Source organism: Panthera pardus, unplaced genomic scaffold, assembly GCF_024362965.1.
Source record: "Panthera pardus isolate Hobbes unplaced genomic scaffold, ASM2436296v1 HiC_scaffold_17, whole genome shotgun sequence".
NCBI lineage: Eukaryota > Metazoa > Chordata > Mammalia > Carnivora > Felidae > Panthera > Panthera pardus.
Window position 1 is genome coordinate 54,785,931 of NW_026526732.1, and position 17,992 is coordinate 54,803,922.

At 36.6% G+C, this 17,992-nt stretch overlaps 1 protein-coding gene across 6 annotated transcripts in view; it reads left to right on the top strand.

The window, feature by feature from the left end:
• Nucleotides 1-17,992, top strand: part of PDSS2 (decaprenyl diphosphate synthase subunit 2) — a 292,842-nt gene that overhangs the window by 22,795 nt on the left and 252,055 nt on the right. The window lies entirely within an intron of this gene.

The window sequence follows — 17,992 nt, forward strand, 5'->3', positions numbered from 1 at the left end:
TTTGTGTGTGTGTGCTCAGAGTACTTTATTTTTTTTTCAATATATGAAATTTATTGTCAAATTGGTTTCCATACAACACCCAGTGCTCATCCCAAAAGGTGTCATGTTTTTTATTTAAATCCACGATTGATTTTGCATTGATTTTGTGCATATAGCATATTTTAAGTCAAGGTTCTTATTTTCTTTTTCCTGTCTGTGAATGTCTAGTTATTCCAGCACAATTTGTTGAAAAGACTACCCTTCCTCCATTGAACTGCTGTTGCACCTCTGTCAAAGTTCACTTGGTGTATTTGTATTGATCCATTTCTGGATTCTCTATTTCACTGATCTATACCTTTCTCTTCTGCCAATACCGCACTGTCTTGATTTCAATGGCTATGTAGTAGGACTTAACATCAGATAAAGTGGCTCCTCCTACTTTATTCTTCTTTTGCATGATTATTTTAGAATAAACTGGTTTGTATCTGTCATAGTTGTTGTGGTGGTGGCAGCAGAACCTTGTACCTCTTCTGCACCCCAACTGAGCACAGGGTGGGAGAAAGGATTTTTTTTAGGGAATAGGAAATAGTTCCTAATGTTAAACACCATTTCTGCACCCCAGCTGAGCACAGGGTGGGAGAAAGGATTTTTTAGGGAATAGGAAATAGTTCCTAATGTTAAGCAGAAACATGACATCATTAAACATTATTTTTGTAGAAAATATTCCTTTCGTGATATCAGTAAGACTATTGTACAGTGTTTAAAGTGGCACTATCCTGTTTGAAAGCAAAGGAGTAGATGGCTAAGTACTCAAGGACCCTTCTGTTGTTGTTTTCATTTTATCCACTGTTGTCAGGGACTTGGGTTTAGGTTTCTACAGCAACCACAGTCTGGACTACATAATTCCAACACATAGTGTGCATGTGGTGTTAACTCTGATGCCTTATACACTACATGTGGCAGAGTTGCAGTTGCTATGGAGATCAATCTTTGGACACACTTGGTTGATAACGATGTCTCTCATATGTGGATTTTGCTGCTAAAAGAATATGAAGTGGTGCTATTAGTTGACCGAGAGACGTAGAAGACTTTATCAATAATTTCTCTATAGCTGAGAACCTCACATTTGAAAACTTTAAGTTAGACATTTGCTCACAAACATACTAAAGTGTCTGTGTGTGTGTTTGTGTTTAATAACATATGGCTTGCTTGATACCTGGAAGTGGAGGGAAAATAGGACATCAGAGAACACATTGTCAGAGGAATTTGATAGACTCCTCTTGGCCAGTCAATCTCATTTAAACAGTATACTGTAAAAAAAAATTCAAAGACTAAATAACTTACATTATTTTAGTGGGCTTATAATAAAGTCAGTTGTCAGTAAAAAAGGGAAGGAAGCAATTCTTCTTGTGAACTATTCTCATTTGAATATGGGGCCTTGGGTAACAGCTAGGAAGAACCTTTTTCTTGGAGCACTTTACCTCTGAAGAGTCCTTTGAACTCCAGAAATGAGAAACAATTGAGGAAGAGGAAGTGATTTTTTTTTTCCTTTGATAGTGTTACTTAAACTAGAATACAGGTTCTAGACCTAAGAGAGACTGTTGCTGAGTGTCCTCATTTGCAGAATTCTTGAAAGAAATGTAGTTGTAGGCTGATAAACATCTTTGCTTTGGGTTAGAGAAACTTGTCAGCCAGGAGTTGATATACCAGAGTAGTAGTTCTCAACCCCGGCTGCACATTAGCATGTGGGGCTTTAACACAGTACTGATGTTTGAGCCTAACAAAAGCTAAATCAGAATCTCTGGGAATGATGAAAAACTGTGGCGTTGGTATTCTTTTTTTCTTCTTCTTCTTCTTGAAAAGTGAATACTTGATACTAATATGCAACCAGGATTGAGAACCTCTGCAACAGAGTAAGTTTTCATCTAGAATCTTACATTTTAGCTGAATTTGTATATTAGAATGCATTAAGAAAAGTAATGTGAACATTGCAGAGAGTTTAGAAAGGTCAGTCTTACCATCTATGTTAGTTTCCTGTTGCTGTTTTAACAAATTACCACAGACTTACTGGCTTTAAACAACACAAGTTTATTATCTTACTTTCCTGGAGATCAGAAGTCCTAAATGGGTCTTAGGGGGCTGAAATCAGGATGTCAACAGAGCTGAATTCCTTCTGGATACTCAAGAGAGAATCCATTCCTTGCCTTTTGCTACTTCTAGAGGCTGCCCACCTTTTTTGAAAGGCTTGTGGCCACATCACTCCAACCTCTCTGCCTCTGTTGTCACATCTCCTTTTCTGACTCTGACCCTCCTGACTCCCTTATGAGGATCCTTGTGATTATATTGAGCCCATCCAGGTAATCCAGGATAATCCCCTGATCTCAGATCATTAACTTAATCACATCAGTAACGTCCCTTTGCCAAGTAAAGTAACATTTACAGCTTCCAGGGATTAGGACCTGGACATCTTTTGGGACAGGAGGGCATTTATTAGGCCTACCATACGAGCTTAACACAAAGATCGTCACTTTGGTCTTTTCCTTACTAGTCTTTAATGTGCATATTTTTATTAGAATGTGATCACCTTGCATATACAGTTTTTATTCTTTCCTGCTTAGTCCTCATAACCATCATTTTGAATAGCTGCATAATAGTCCATCCATGATTATGCCATATTTTACATTGTCTTCACCCTGTTGCTGGATTTTTATGTTATTTCAGACTCCTATTGATAGATCAAGTGTGATAAGTGTTTTTATTTATTAGATAGATCCCATGATGTGGGTGGAAGTACTTAAATATTATAAACCTTTTTATAGTGTTTAACTCAAACTCCAAAGTTGTATTTTTGAAGAGTTCTAATTGATTTGCAACACTATCAGCAATGTAAGAGAACAGTATGGGTGCCTTTATATCTTTGCCAGTATTGGTCATTATCATTAGAAAAAGACTTTTTACTAAAAAGATAGGTGAAAAAGTGTTATCCTGATTTAAATTTAATCTACTTGCAAATTTTCCCCATGTTTCTGTTTATTTCTCTTTGCATGTTTTGTTCATTTATTTCTTATAGTATGATTTATTTATTAATCTTTAAGATATCTTTTGTAAGTGATGAATCATAAATTCTGCTCCTGAAACCAACATTATACTGCATGTTAACTAACTAGAATTTAAATAAAGATTTGAAACCAACAGAAAAATCTGTAAGACAACTTTATATGGTGGAACTACTGACTTACATGCTACAAATCTTTTTTATTATTTTTTTAATTAAAAAAAATTTTTTTTAATGTTTATTTTTGACAGAGAGAGACAGAGCATGAGCGGGGGAGGGGCAGAGAGAGAGGGAGACACAGAATCCGAAGCAGGCTCCAGGCTCTGAGCTGTTGGCACAGAGCCCAACGTGGGGCTCGAACTCACAGACCGTGAGATCATGACCTGAGCCGAAGTCGGATGCTCAACCGACTGAGCCACCCAGGTGCCCCGCTACACATCTTTTTTAAAACACACATTTAAAAATTTTAAATTGTTCTGATCTGTTTTTCCCTTTGTGATTCTTTTATTTTGCTATGTTTACGTTTTCACCTGACAAAGGTTTGTGGTATTCAGTTGTTTTCTTACTTATTTCATGATTTAGTCACTGCCCTTAGCAAATTGCTAGCAAGCTAAGAGGTTCAGGGACTTAACGAGTCCAGACTTACCATATGACTTACGGTACCAAGCAAGTACCAAATTAATTTGATTCTGTTTGTATAATTTATCAAAATTAGGAACAAATTTTTAAAAGGACTGGAGAAGAAATCTAGCAATTGTAGTACAGTCCTTAGATGTTTATTGCCCTTTGCTAGAAGGTTTATTCACCATGCTGTCATGTTGTGTGTTCATGCAGATAATTGAGAATTATAGTAAGCTATCCTAGTCTATGATAAACAGACAGAATGCATTTTAATTACATTCTAATTTATTATCTAGTGAAAGTACCTTGCTAACAAATCAACCCAGATATGACTTATTGGATAGCCTTTGCACTTAGAGGAATAATCAGTCTGTAATCATAAACAACATGAACCGTTCATCTTCTAGATTGCTATTATATTTATTACGCTCAAATGCCTGCACTGGGCTTCTTTTCTGTTTGCCTCCCGTTTCGTGGCTTATATGCCCCTACCCTGCCTGCTGTAAGTTGGTGGCATCCTGTGCTTACCAATTCTTTCTCTTGAAATATGTGTTAGGTTCATGCCTGGGAACAGAGTTCTGTTACTTTACCATAGGAGTAAAATGCATTTTTCTCCAGTTACAGTAAATAGAATAAACTGTCACCGTAACGTACTAATATGTGATTTATTTCCTGCTACCCCGATAAGAACTAGCACAATTCTAATTCTATAAAGAAAGAGTTTGCCCCACAGAATAGCCACCAAATCCTTTAATATCCTGTATTACTTCCCCCTGGTTCCAAAATGGAGGTATGCAAATTAAGATGAAACAACAGCTAGCCCCTGTTATTTTCTTTGGAGACAACCTTGCGCAGAGATTCTTATCTGGGCATGGGTTTTCTGGTGCAGTACTGTCTTTAATTCTACTACTTAAGAATGAACATCCTCTGGCACTGTTTCCACAGAATAATTTAGAAGTTTGTAGCAGTAGCTGTTAACAGTAGATGATAATAATTCCTATCTGAGAGTATCCCCTTTTTTATGAATAAGGATCTTACACCTAGAAGACCCCTCACTAGTGCTTTTAGTATAATGCTCACAACCAATGTGTCCATAATTGTACAGCTGATAAGTGGTAGAAGGGACCTGGAATTTCTGCATTTCAGTGCTGTGATTTTTTGTTTCCATTCTTGGACCAAATTTGAATTAAAAAGGAAGGTAAAAAGATTTTACTTACCCTCTTTTTCCACATTGGGAATTTGTTTTGGCATGCAAATCAACTTAGGGGGCTTGGAAGTTCTTTATGTTCTGAAGATTTCTGCAGAAAATATAATTAAAAAAATTTTTTTTACCTGGAAATTGCTTAATCACTTCCATTTGAGAGTTTTAGTTTTATTTGGCTTCAATATGAGTGGTAAAATCACCTTTCTTCTTTACTTTTTGTTTAAGTATTCTCTCTGAGCCAGGTGATGTTTAAGGTCTACTCTTAAGATTCTGTGATTATGTCCCTTAAATGTCTTGCTTTTTTTCCCTGTATGTTCTCCACCCTCACACAGACCCAGGTTTCTGGAGTTTCCCATAGGATATTCTCCTTAGGGCCTGTTCAACCCCACTTTGGATCTGACCAAGGCATTGTTACTATTTTATGGGGTCCTCTGTTCCTGGAACCCTCTTGCTTGTCTCCTCAAAGCTAGATTCTGTGTGCTGTCTTGTCTGAATATTAGGAGGGAATTAGTAATAATTTTTACTCTTTTCTACCAGGGAAGCCTTAGATGCTTCTGTTGGAACTAACCCAAAAGAGACCATATTTAGTGTTTTGAGATCAGATTGAGGGGAGGGAGAGAGTGGGATCTTGACAAGGTGCAGAAGGAAGTATGTAGTTCTGAGCAGCCAGGGGCTTGTTTTGTGCATCCTATTCAGGCCGCTACCTATTTCATGTGGTTCTCCGGCTGTGCTTGAGAATATTAGCAGGGCTCACTCCAAGCCAAATCCTTCTCTGAAGCTGTGGCCTAGTTTGTTTTGGAGAAAATTTACTTCATGTTTGCCATCCTCTTCACTCTGTAGCAGTTACTATATGAATTATTCAAGAACCCCTTTTTATGACTATGTTTGAACTCCATTTTAGGAATAATAACTATGCAGTTATATTCTGAATTTCATGGCGTTTTGACTTTCAGCAAGACCCTTTTAGGATCAAATCAGAGCAAAATAGTTGCTTATATTTGACCATACTGGAATGTAAGTCCCACTTTGGCTTCCAGCCTATAAGTTATGAAATACTCCCCCAAATAGATCTTACCAAGATCACTAATGACCCCCATATCACTAAATCTAATGAATTTCTTTTAGTGCCTGTTCTATTTGTATTGTTGACAGTTTCTTTTTTGTTGAAAAGTGCTTTTTACTTGATTTTCTTCTTTTTGGCCATTCCTTCCCTGCCTCCATGGCAGGCTTCACCAGCTGATTAAATGTTGCCGTGCCATACTATTACTCTGTTCTGTCCCCAGTTTATTCCTTCTGTTTCTTTCAGTTACCAGAAACAATTTGCATCAGTCTAACCTCACCCACCTGGCCTCCTTCTAGTCTTCCCTTCCCCCCATATTCCCAAAGAACATAAAAGTGGATGTGATCATACTGAAAAACATGCCCTATTCTTGAATAGGAGGTCTCAGCATCATAAAGTGCTGATTTTCCCGTACTTAGTTTGTAAACTAAAGTGATCTCAATGAAAATACTAGAGAAACTAATTATAAGATGCATATTGGACCCTGAAAAACCTTGAAAAAGAAGAACAATGAGGAGGGACTAGCTCTTCCAGATGTTAAAATATGCCATAAATTCTTAATTAAAGCAATGTCGTACTGGTGCATGAATTGACAGACTAATAGAGTAGAATTGAAAATTCAGAAATAGACTAGAAAATATAGCAACTTAGGATACGTATGGTAAAAACAGTATCTTATATCAGTGGAAGGATGGATTCTAATAAATGGTATTGTTATAACTGTAGCCATCTAGAAAGAGATTGTGAAGTCCCTACTTAATGTTGTGCACTTGGATAAACTCGAGATTGGTCAGAGATCTAAACATAAAACATGAAACCATGGGAGAATTTAATGATAACGTTAGAGTTATAAAGCCTTTCTAAAATTCTGACTCAAAACCACAAAGTCAAAAGATTGGTTAATTTGTCTTTTTATTATTTATTTTTAAAGATTAAAAAAAATTTTTTTTGTTTATTTATTTTGAGAGAGAGAAGTGAGTGTATATGAGGGAGGGACAGAGAGAGAATCCATGGGGCTCCATCTCATGAGCTGCAAGATTATGACCTGAGCCAAAGTCAAGAGTTGGATGCTTAACCGAGCCACCAGGCACCCCCTTATTTTTAAAGATTTTATTTTTAAGTACTCTCTACACCCAGTGTGGGGCTTGAACTCACAACCCTGAGATCAAGAGTTGCATGTTTTACCAGCTGAGCCAGCCAGGTGCCCCTAATTTTCCTGTTAAAGATCAGTATGGCCAAAATTCACCATAAGCAAAGTCAGAAGAAAAATACAAGATTCATTGCAATCTCTATCAAAATTCCAATAGGATTTTTATAGAAATTTAAAAACAATCCTAAAATTTGTATGGAACCACCAAAGACTCCAAATAGCTAAGCAGTCTTAAGAAGAACAAAGCTAGGGGCACCTGGGTGGCTGAGTCAATTGAGCATCCGACTCTTGATTTTAGCTTAGGTCATGATCTCATTCATGGTTCGTGAGTTTGAGCCCTATATCAGGCTTGCTGCTGTCACTGTGGAGCATGCTTTGGATCCTCTGTCTCCCTCCCTCTTTGTGCCTCCCCTGCTCATGCTCTCTCTCTCAAAAATAAAAATAAACATTAAAAGAAGAAGAACAAAGCTAGAGGCATCACCATTCCTGATTTCAAACTACATTTCAGAATTACTGTAATCAAAACAGTGTGGTAGAAATAGACATTGATCAGTGGAACAGAATAGAGAGCCCAGAAATAAACCCATGCATACATGGTCAATTAATTTACAACAAAGGAGCCACGAATATACAATGGGGAAAGGATAGTCTCTTTAATAAATGGTGCTGGGAAAAATGAACAGTCATCTTACACCATTACACAAAAATTAACTCAAAATAAAGGCTTGAACATAAAACCTGAAACCATAAAACTCCTAGAAGAAAACATAGGAGAAGCTTAGTTCTTGACATTGGTCTTAGCATTAGTTTTTTTGCATTTGACACCAAAAGCAAAGGCAACAAAAACAATAAATAAACAAGTGGGACTACATCAAACTAAAAAGCTTTTGTACAACAAAGGAAACTATCAACACAATGAAAAGGGAATGGGGAGAAAATATTTGCAAAATCATGTATCTGATAAGGGATTGATATTTAAAATGTATAAAGAAATTACACAACTCAATAGAAAAAAATATGATTTAAAAATGGATAGAGGACCTGATGAGACATTCTTCCAAGGAAGACATACAAGTGGCCATCAGGTACATGAAAAGGTGCTCCACATTACTAATCATCAGGGAAAAGTAAATCAAAACCACAAAAAGATATCTAATACCTGTTAGAATAGCTATTATAAAAAATACAGAAAATAACAAGTGTTGGTCAGGATGTGGAGAAAATGGAATCCTTGTGCACTGTTGGAAATGTAAATTTGTGTATCCCACTATGGAAAACAATATAGAGGTTTCTTAGAAGATTAAAAATATAACTACCATATGATTCAGCAATTCCACTGCTGGGTATTTATCTCAAGTAAATGAAATCGCTATCTCAGAAAGATATCCGTACCCTCATGTTTGTTGCGGCATTATTTACAATAGCCAAGACATGGAAACAACCTAAGTGCTCATCAAAGGATGAATGGGCAAAGAATATGTGGTGTATAGATAACGGAATATTATTCAGCCATAAAAAAGGAATCCTATTTGTGATGATATGAGTGGACCTTGAGGGCATTATGCTAAGTGAAATATGACTGTGAAAGACAAATCCTGTGTAATCTCATTTATACATGGAATCTAAAATACAAAAACCAAAAAACCAAAGCCAAAACCAAACCAGCTCATGGGAACAAAGAACAGATGGGTGGTTTCCAGAGAGGTAGGGGGTGGGCAGAGTGGATGAAGGTAGTCCAAATGTATGTACTTCTAATTATAAAATAATTAAGTTCTAGGAATGTAGTATATAGCATGATGACATGTTAACAATACTGTATATTTGAAAGTTGCTAAGAGAGTAGATCTTCAAAGCTCCCATCAAAGAAAAACTAATTGTAACAGTGTGTGGTAATGAATGTTAACTAGTCTCATTGTGGTAATTATTTTGCAATATACACATATCAAATTGTTAATTTGATATAAAACTAATACAATGTTTTATGTTAGTTATCTCAAAACTTTTTAATAAAGAGAAATAGAAATTGAAAAAAAATTGCCACTAATATTACAGTCATATATATGTATTAGGAGCTCATAGGGGCATCTGGATGGCTTAGTCGGTTAAACAACTGACTCTTGGTCTCAGCTCAGGTCATGATCTCATGGTTTGTGAGTTCTAGCTCCACATCATGCTCCGTGCCGTCAGTGCAGAGCGTGCTTAGGATTCTTTCTCTTTCCCTCTTTCTCTGGCCTCCCTCCCTTGTACTTTCTCTCTTGTACTCTCTCTCTCTCTCAAGATAAATAAACTTAAAAAAAACTTTTTTTTAAGAGTTCATAGAAACATAATAGAAAAATGGGCTAAGGACATGAACAGATAGTATAGATGGCTCTTAAACATATGGAAGAATGCTCAAACTTACCTAAAAAAGAGAAATGCAAATTAAAATGTCAATAAAATACAGTTTCTTACCTAACACATTGGTAAAAATCCAAGTTTGATAAATCAATCAGTTGTCCAGGCATTTTCATACATTTTGATAGGAGTGCACAATTTAGCAATGTTTTCCAAATTACAAATGCATTTATCCTATAACCCAGCAATCCTACTTATGAGGTTGTAATAGCAAAATCCAATAGTAGCTGTTGGGCTTTTTCTTCTCATCCACAGGGGACTGGTTAAATAAATCATAGTACATCCTAACAGTGGGATGCTGCTATGAGTTGCAAAAAAGAAATGGATACATTAGGGGCACCTGAGTGGCTCTGTTGGTTGAGCTTCTGACTTCGGCTCAGGTCATGATCTTGCAGTTTGTGGGTTTGAGCCCCATGTCGGGCTCTGTGCTGACAGCTCAGAGCCTGGGGCCTGTTTCAGATTCTGTGTCCCCCTGCTCTCTCCACCCCACTCCTGCTTGTGCTCTGTCTCTCAAAAATGAATAAACATTTTTTAAAAAAGATTTTTTTAAAGAAATGAATATATTAAACAAAAAACTCAAGGTACAGAACAATATGTATAGCCTACTGTCTTTTGTGTAAGAAAGGAGGGAAGAGTGTGTGTGTGTGTGTGTGTGTGTGTGTGTGTGTGTGTGTGTGTACTGATATCAGGATGTACGCAACACATAAGAAAGACTAAGACTGATTACCTATGGGGGTGGAGAAAGGTAAATAGTGTGACAGGTTGGGAGTGTCAGTATACCTTTTTATTTTATATTCTTTTGATTTAAAAATACAAATCTGATCATCCTCTCGCCCCGTCGTAACTTTAGCAGTTTCTGTTGCTCTGAGGATTGAAACTTCTAATGTGAATAGCAAGGCCCTAGATAGCTTGTTTCTTCAGCCTTACCACACAGCATGCTTCCCCTTGTTCTCTCTGCTTTGGCCACTTTGACTTTTTTTTTCCTATCTCAAATTCATTGTTTCCTTCTCTTACAAGGCCTTTACTCATGCTATTCCTCTAGCTGGGAGACTTTACCTAGTTAAAATGTGTTTATCATTTGATCTTGACAGTATGTTACTTCTGCAGAGAAGTCTCCTTGACAAAGGTCAAGTTTTCCATTCATTAGTAGCACCTTGTTCATCTCCTTTCTAATTCTGGTTATAAATGCAGTTGTGCATTCTTTGTTAGGATTGTTTCTAGTCTTTCCCACTAGAAAGTAAGCCTCTTGAGAGCAGGGACCATGTCCACTTTGTTTGGAGATAAAAGTACCTATTTCCTAGGGTAGTGAGCATTAAATAATATGATACATATTATGTGCTTAGCATGATAGCATATAAACATATGATGCTAACTAGATCCTGCTATGTATTGTCTTGTTTTTATAGAAGGAAATGATAACTGTTTGTGAATTAGCTGGATAAAATTTAAGGAAGAATTCTGACTCTCCTTGGCAAGAGAAAGGGTTACCTTCGGAAAAGAGTAACTAGTCTGTGAAAAGAGAAAGAAAATAGTTTTTATTCTTCTACTATTCTTAGTTACTGTATCTAAGACAAACTGCAAGAAAGCAGCTTTTTTGCCAAAATATTTTTTCATCTTTTCAGTTCAGTTCGGTTCTTTTTTTTTTTTTTAATCAAATAGCTGGCAGTTTTAATTAGAAAAATACAAAATAGAATTTTTCAATTGGAGGGGTGCCTGGATGGCTCAGTCAGTTAAGCGTCCAACTCTTGATTTTGGCTCAGGTCATGATCTCATGGTTTGTGGGATTGAGCCCCACGTTGGGCTCTGCTCTGACAGAGCAGAGACTGCTTGGGATTCTTTGTCTTCCTGTCTCTCTGCCCTTCCCCTGCTCACTCTCTCGCATGCACACTTTCTCTCTCAAAATAAATAAACTAAAAAAAAAAATGAAATTTTCAGTTGGAATCTGGGAATTAATATATACAATTGCAGTTCTATATTTGTTGTATTAACCAAACTTGTAAAATTCAGGTAGAATACAAGACAGTGAGAGCCAAGATGATACAATAGACATTTCACATTATGGCAAAGGGAACAGCTTATTGTCGATCACTAGGGTCATATTCTCTATCATGTGATTTGTAGGGTGGCTTTGAAGAGTTTAAAAATTATATTGTAGCTCCTTCATATTTTCTTCCAGTGTTCTCCAATTGTCACGGCCTCATCTCAGTTCTTCACATTTTTGAAAGCTGGTAGATTATTATTATTATTATAATTATTATTTTTACTAATTTTATTTTATTTTATTTAATGCTTATTTATTTTGAGAGTGGGGTAGGGGCAGAGAGAGAGAGGGAGAGAGAGAGAATCCCAAGCAGGCCCCGCACGGTCTCCACAGAGCCCAGCGCGGAGCTTGAACTTACAAAGCGTGAGATCATGACCTGAGCTGAAATCAAGAGTCAGAAGCTTAACCGAGTGAGCCACCCAAGGCTGGCAGATTATTTTAACATATACTTTAAATGCCAGGTTTTTACTTTTCATATATTAAGTAAGCATTAAGAAAATTGCCTTTTTGAAATCCAAATTAAAACCACAGTGAGATATCACCTTACACTGTCATAATAACTAGAATCAGATAAGAAATGACAAATGTTGGTGAGGTTATGAAAAAAAAGGAACCCTTGTGCATTTGTTGGTGGAAATGCAAATTGGTGCAGCCACTATGGAAAACAGTATGGAGGTTCCTCAAAAAAGTTAAAAATAGAAATACCATACCCAGTAATTCCACTAGTGGTTATCTTTTGAAAACACTAATTTGAAGAGGTAAAGGCAGCCCTGTGTTACTGCAGTATTATTTACAGTAGCCAAGATATGGAAGCAACCCAAGTGTCGATAGATGATAGATGAATGGATAAAGAAGATATGGTATATATTTACATTAGAATATTACTCAGCCATGAAACAGAATGAGATCTTGTGATTTACAACAACATGGATGGACCTAGAGGATATTGTGCTGAGTGAAATAAGTCAAACAGAAAAAGGCAAATACCATATGATTTTACTGATATGTGGAATTTAAGAAACAAAACAAGACCAAAACGAACAAACAAACAAAAACCCAGACCTCTTAAATATAAACAAACTGGTGGTTGCCAGAGGAGAGGTGAGTGGGAAGATGGGTGAAGTAGATAAAGAGAATTAAGAAGTACAAACTTCCAGTTACAAAATAAATAAGTCACAGAGATGAAAAGTACAGCATAGCAAATCTGGTCAGTAATGTTTGATGACAGATGATGATTCCACGTATTGTGGTGAACGCTGAGCAATGTATAGAATTGTTGTCTCATAATATTGCACACCTGAAACTAATATAACATTGTATGTTAATTGTACTTTAAAAAAATAAATGAAAATTATTGAAATACAATTTACACACGATAAACACATTACAAGTAAATAAATCAAGTGGTTTATGCTTCTATAAAAATGTTGCCTTTTTGTTTTATTCTTTTGGTTTCTTTATTTTATATTTCTTGAATGCTGCCTGCTGCCTTGCTGTTAGGGAATTATAGTCCTTAGATCCAAACTGAGATACACATAACTAGGAAGTATTGTTTCTCCCTTTGTTTTCCTTCATGGCTTGGAGAAGAATGTGCATGGAGGCCCAAAGCAGAAAGTGGATGGTCTGTAGGCTACTTGGGGATCTCAGATCTGTTTTGCTCAGCTTGTAGAGTAAGTTGAAAAATCAATTTCCAGCCTTTTTTAAAATCCAGAAGGCATAGCAACAGTGGACGAGCATTATCATGTGGCATCAACTCGCTGGTGTGGCAGATGCACTTCGGGCTGCCGTAGCTGCTTCTGACTTCCCCTGTTATCCGAGATTCGTCCCTCTTCATTAATTTATATTCCTTGCCTGGCTTCTGGATTCTTCAGGCATTTAAGATTGTGATCCCAGGTGTGTGTGGGGGGGGGGGGGGGGGGGGTGGGGAGAACACTATATGGTTAAGGGTAATGGAGGCTAAAAATCCGTGGTCTGCTGAGCTAATTCAGGTATACAGTCCCAGTGCCATCCTGATCAAAGGAGTCTTTGGTCTTCTCTCCTGGCAAATGAGATTTTTTAAATGGCAGTGGATGTCTTATAGAAATCAGTATAAGACAGTTAAGTAACTGTTTAATAAGAAGTGCAGTACCACCCAATCAGGGCTGGTTTTACTGTTTCTGGAGCTTCCTATAATTCTCTAAGTTTGTTGAAATATGTTACCTGTTGATGAAGGTGTTTGACTTTATTTTTTTTCAAGAAGAGTTTTTAAAGGGAAAATAACCTGTAACTAATAAGTTGACAAGTTGATTAATGGCAGAGAAAACTAAAAATTCCTCATACCTCCAAAACTGTAAATTTTTTCTATGTTTTTTATTGTGGTAAAATATACAGAATATAAGACTCATAACTATTTTTATGTGTACAATTCACTGACATTCAGTATGTTACAATACTGTGCAACCATCCCCACTGTCCATTTCCAGAATTTTTCATCATCTCAAATAGAAAATCTGTGATCATTAAATAAGAACTCCTCATTCCCCCCCCACCTTGCCCCAGAACTGGTAATGTTTGTTCTGCTTCCTGTCTTTATGAGTTTGCCTATAGATACCTCATGTAAGTGGATTTGTACAGTGTTTGTCCTTTTGGCTTACTTAGCATAATGTTTTCAAGGTTCATCCATGTTGTAGCGTGTCTCAGAATTTCATTCTATTTTATGGCTGAGTAAATACTCCATATAGTACAGCTATACCATATTTTGTTGATTCATTTATCTGTTGATGGACCAAAACTCCAATCTTTTGGCTGCACTGTACACAGCTAAATAGGAGGATAGATTCTTTTCAGTTCATCATCCACACTGGCTTCTTGGTATTCCTCCTTTCTAATCTCCCCTGAAGCCTTGCACATCAGCATGTCTTTCAGTTATTGTGGACCCAAAGCAATTCTGCATCATTTAGCCACTAGTGAATCTGTTTATGTATATGCCTGCCTTATCCTACCCCACTTTCTTGCTTTACTCTAGGAGTATAGTGATTTCTAACTTGGTTCTATTTGACTTTTGGTTCTTTTCTTGTGAATCAGACTTTCATGCAACTCCCTAGATATCTGGAAGGCTTATTAACTTTCTGGTCTCAGCTGTGTGATTCACTAACTGATTTTAAGCTATACTGTTCTTAATTGTGAAATGAAGAGTTTGGAGTGGATATTTCAGATTTGTTCTAACTTTCATATTCTATCATTCAAAACATGATACTTGCTATCAGCGTTGGGGCAAAAGCAAAAATTGATGGAAATCCACGTAAGGGAATGAGTTTAGGAGTAATTGGGTCTAAAAGCAGTAAGAAAGCAGTATCTTTTTTTGAGCATTTTGCAAGGCCAACCGATAAGACTTGGAAACAATTTCAGTACATTTTATAACTCTTTAATACAGCCACAGAAGTTACTAACTTTTATTACTTTTGTTTGGGACTGGACAGGATACCTGACTTGTTATAACTCACTATATTAGGGAAGAGGTAGGAGAGTCAGGGGCAGATCCTGATAAATTGATAAAGCTAGTGAATTTTTTGGTAAATTTTCAAAACAAATCCGATAACTTTGGGAATCATTATAGTGTTGTCAACTTTTTAGTTTACCAAGAAAAAATATTTTTAAAAATCTATTATCTATTATCACTATTTCCTAAAAGGAAAAACATTCTAACAGTAAAATGTAGGAATTATATCAGAATTAAGGATGGGTTTTAATAGAACAGCACATTATATTACTATTTTTCTGTGCATTATTATAAACTTGGTTGTGAATCATTGTCTAGGGAGTACTGGCATACATACAAATGTTTTTGAAATTTAGAGGAAAGGGAAATCGTAATTGCCTAGATTGATGAGGTATGGAAAGGATGAAGGAAGAGATAGTGCCGGTAAAAGGGCAAGTTTGGGAAAAGAAGTTTTCAGGGACCGAAGAAGGTGCATTGGTTTTAGATGTGATGAATATCCAGGTTGAAGTTAAGCAAGCAGTTAAACAAGTTAGACCTAGAGATAAGGACTTAGACATTTTCCACCTTGAGATGACAAAGCAATCTTGAAAATGGGCTGTTTCTTGGGGGGAGGGGCGGGAATATAGTTGATAAGGCAAAGAGTAGCTTGTTAGAAGTTACAGGGGTAGACTTTATTAATCATTTTGAGAGAGGGGCAGAGAGAGAGAGGGAGAGAATTTTCAGCAGGTTCTCCCAGCATGGAGCATGATTCAGGGCTCGATCTCATGACTCTGAGATCATGACCTGGGCCAAAATCAAGAGTCAGACTCTTAGCCAACTGAGCCACCCAGGCGTCCCTACAGGCATGGACTTTAAAACCAAACTGCCTGAATTTGAATCCTGGTTCCGCTAGTTATGAGCTGTGTAACTTTAGTGAGGATGTCTTATTATGTTGTCTTAAGAATTAAATGAGTTCTAAGCATTTTAATAATGCTTGGCACATATTAAATGATACATGTATAAGTGTTAGCTATTGTTATTTGGTAGTGGACTTAAGGATGTCTGGGTAGTATGTAGTAAGTAGTGGCAGGACACAGCTCCTTTGTAGGAAATGGATAAATTCCAAAAATCTTACTTTGAAAGTTCTAAGAGAGCTGTGTAAGCAAAGAGGAAGAGATAAACTCAGACTTTAGAGAGGCAAGAGCCCTTCTTCTGTGAACTGAGATGGCCAGCTGTTTTTTTCCTGAGAGCAGTTGCCAAGTATAGGCATGTTCCTAGGATTAGGTTGGTCCAGGCAGAGGGAGTCCACAGGGAAAAAGAGAAATCAGAAGAGCTTTTAACAGTTGTGTGGGCTGGTTTGACAGATGGAAATCTAGGCCAGCCCAAAATGCACAGCCTGTTGTTCCCCCACAAGACACTTGCTAAGTGTCGGGGCAGTGTAGGAAGCTGGGGGTTAGCCTGGAAAAATGGAGTAAAATCTCTTGCAGTGTCATGGTGCTTAGACTTGTTAGGTTCTCAGACTTCTTCATTTTAGGATCCCTTTTCAATCAACCTTATTGAAGACCCCAAGGAGATTTTGTTTGGGGTTATATCAGTTGATGTTTACTGTATTAGAAATTTGGAAATTAAAATTAAGAAAATTTTGAAATATTTAATAAAGTAATAAACTCACTACCTGTTAACATTAATAAGCAATTAAAAAAATAATTACATTTTCCAAAACAAAAATAAATTATTGAGAAGAGTAAACTGTTTCATATTTTTGTAAATCTCTGGCTTAATAGCAGACAGCTGAATTTTCATATCTGCTTCTGCCTTCCATTGTTGCAAAGTGTTGTTTTGGTTGAAGTAAAAGAAGAAAATCTGGCCTTATACAGATAAGTAGTTGGAAAAGGCAGGAGTAATTTAATAGCTTTTTCAGATAATTGTGAATATTCTTCTTTGATCCTATGCCAAAATTTGACAGGTGGTAGTTTCTTAAAGGTTAGTTGCAGTGTGGAATCCAAAACCATATCAGTGAACTTTTGTACTTAATACATTAAAATCTGTTCTGTCTTGTTTTTGAATGGATCTTTTACTCACCCATAATTTTGAATCAAAAATGAGTCATTTGGAAACATTGGTTCGCTGAGGTATGGAAATGTTTTAAATGTTGACATGTTTCATTATAAAATATGTTGAAAATTCACCACTGATCTCATTAGAAAAGTTGTAAGTATTGGAAAGTTGTCAAGGTTGTGGTAGCTGATACAAGTTTTCCCCAATTCTAATTTTTGCCTAAAAGTTCGAATTTTATTGTTGGCAGCAAATGCTGTTATTTTTATCCCTTAAAGTAACGGCCTCACTGCATTCATTTTTGAGAAAACACCTGCTGAACAGCTAAGTCAAAAGACCATAATTTGTCTATTGGTTGTTCTTTCAAGGAAAAATGGTGTTTTGTGAAAAAACAAAACAAAACAAAACAACTAACTTGGTTTATGATTCAAAGAATCAGATGACTGCTTTTTCTTGAGACAACTACCATATTTTGGTATGCAACAGAATGCTCTATGTTTGCTTTCCAATTTGTAACTTGGATTATAAAAAAGATGAATCCTCAAGCTTAAAGAATTAATAAAATTAACTACTACTGTTACCTCAAGGATGTTTTTAAGTAATACTGGTATTTCTCTTAGTGTGAGTGCATGGCACTGAAGAATATAAATTGTATGGTTGGTGTCTGTTGCCTTGATTTGTGCTAAGGCTGCAGCAGTTTTACCCACTATTGCTTTTCCACCACTGGTGTCAATGTCAACACAGTGAGAAAAGCAGATAATATCCTATTATTATAATGACCCCCCCCTTCCACCCCCCAAATTCTGTGACCTCTGGCGGTCCACACACTATATTTTGAGAACCACTAATCTAGAAGAAGGGGCTTGCAACAAATACCTGACAGTTTCACCCTTAGACATTTGAAAATAGAGGTGAGTGGGGTCTAGCTAAATATATTCCAGTACTGACCCAGCTTAATTCTTTTTGCCTAACAGAG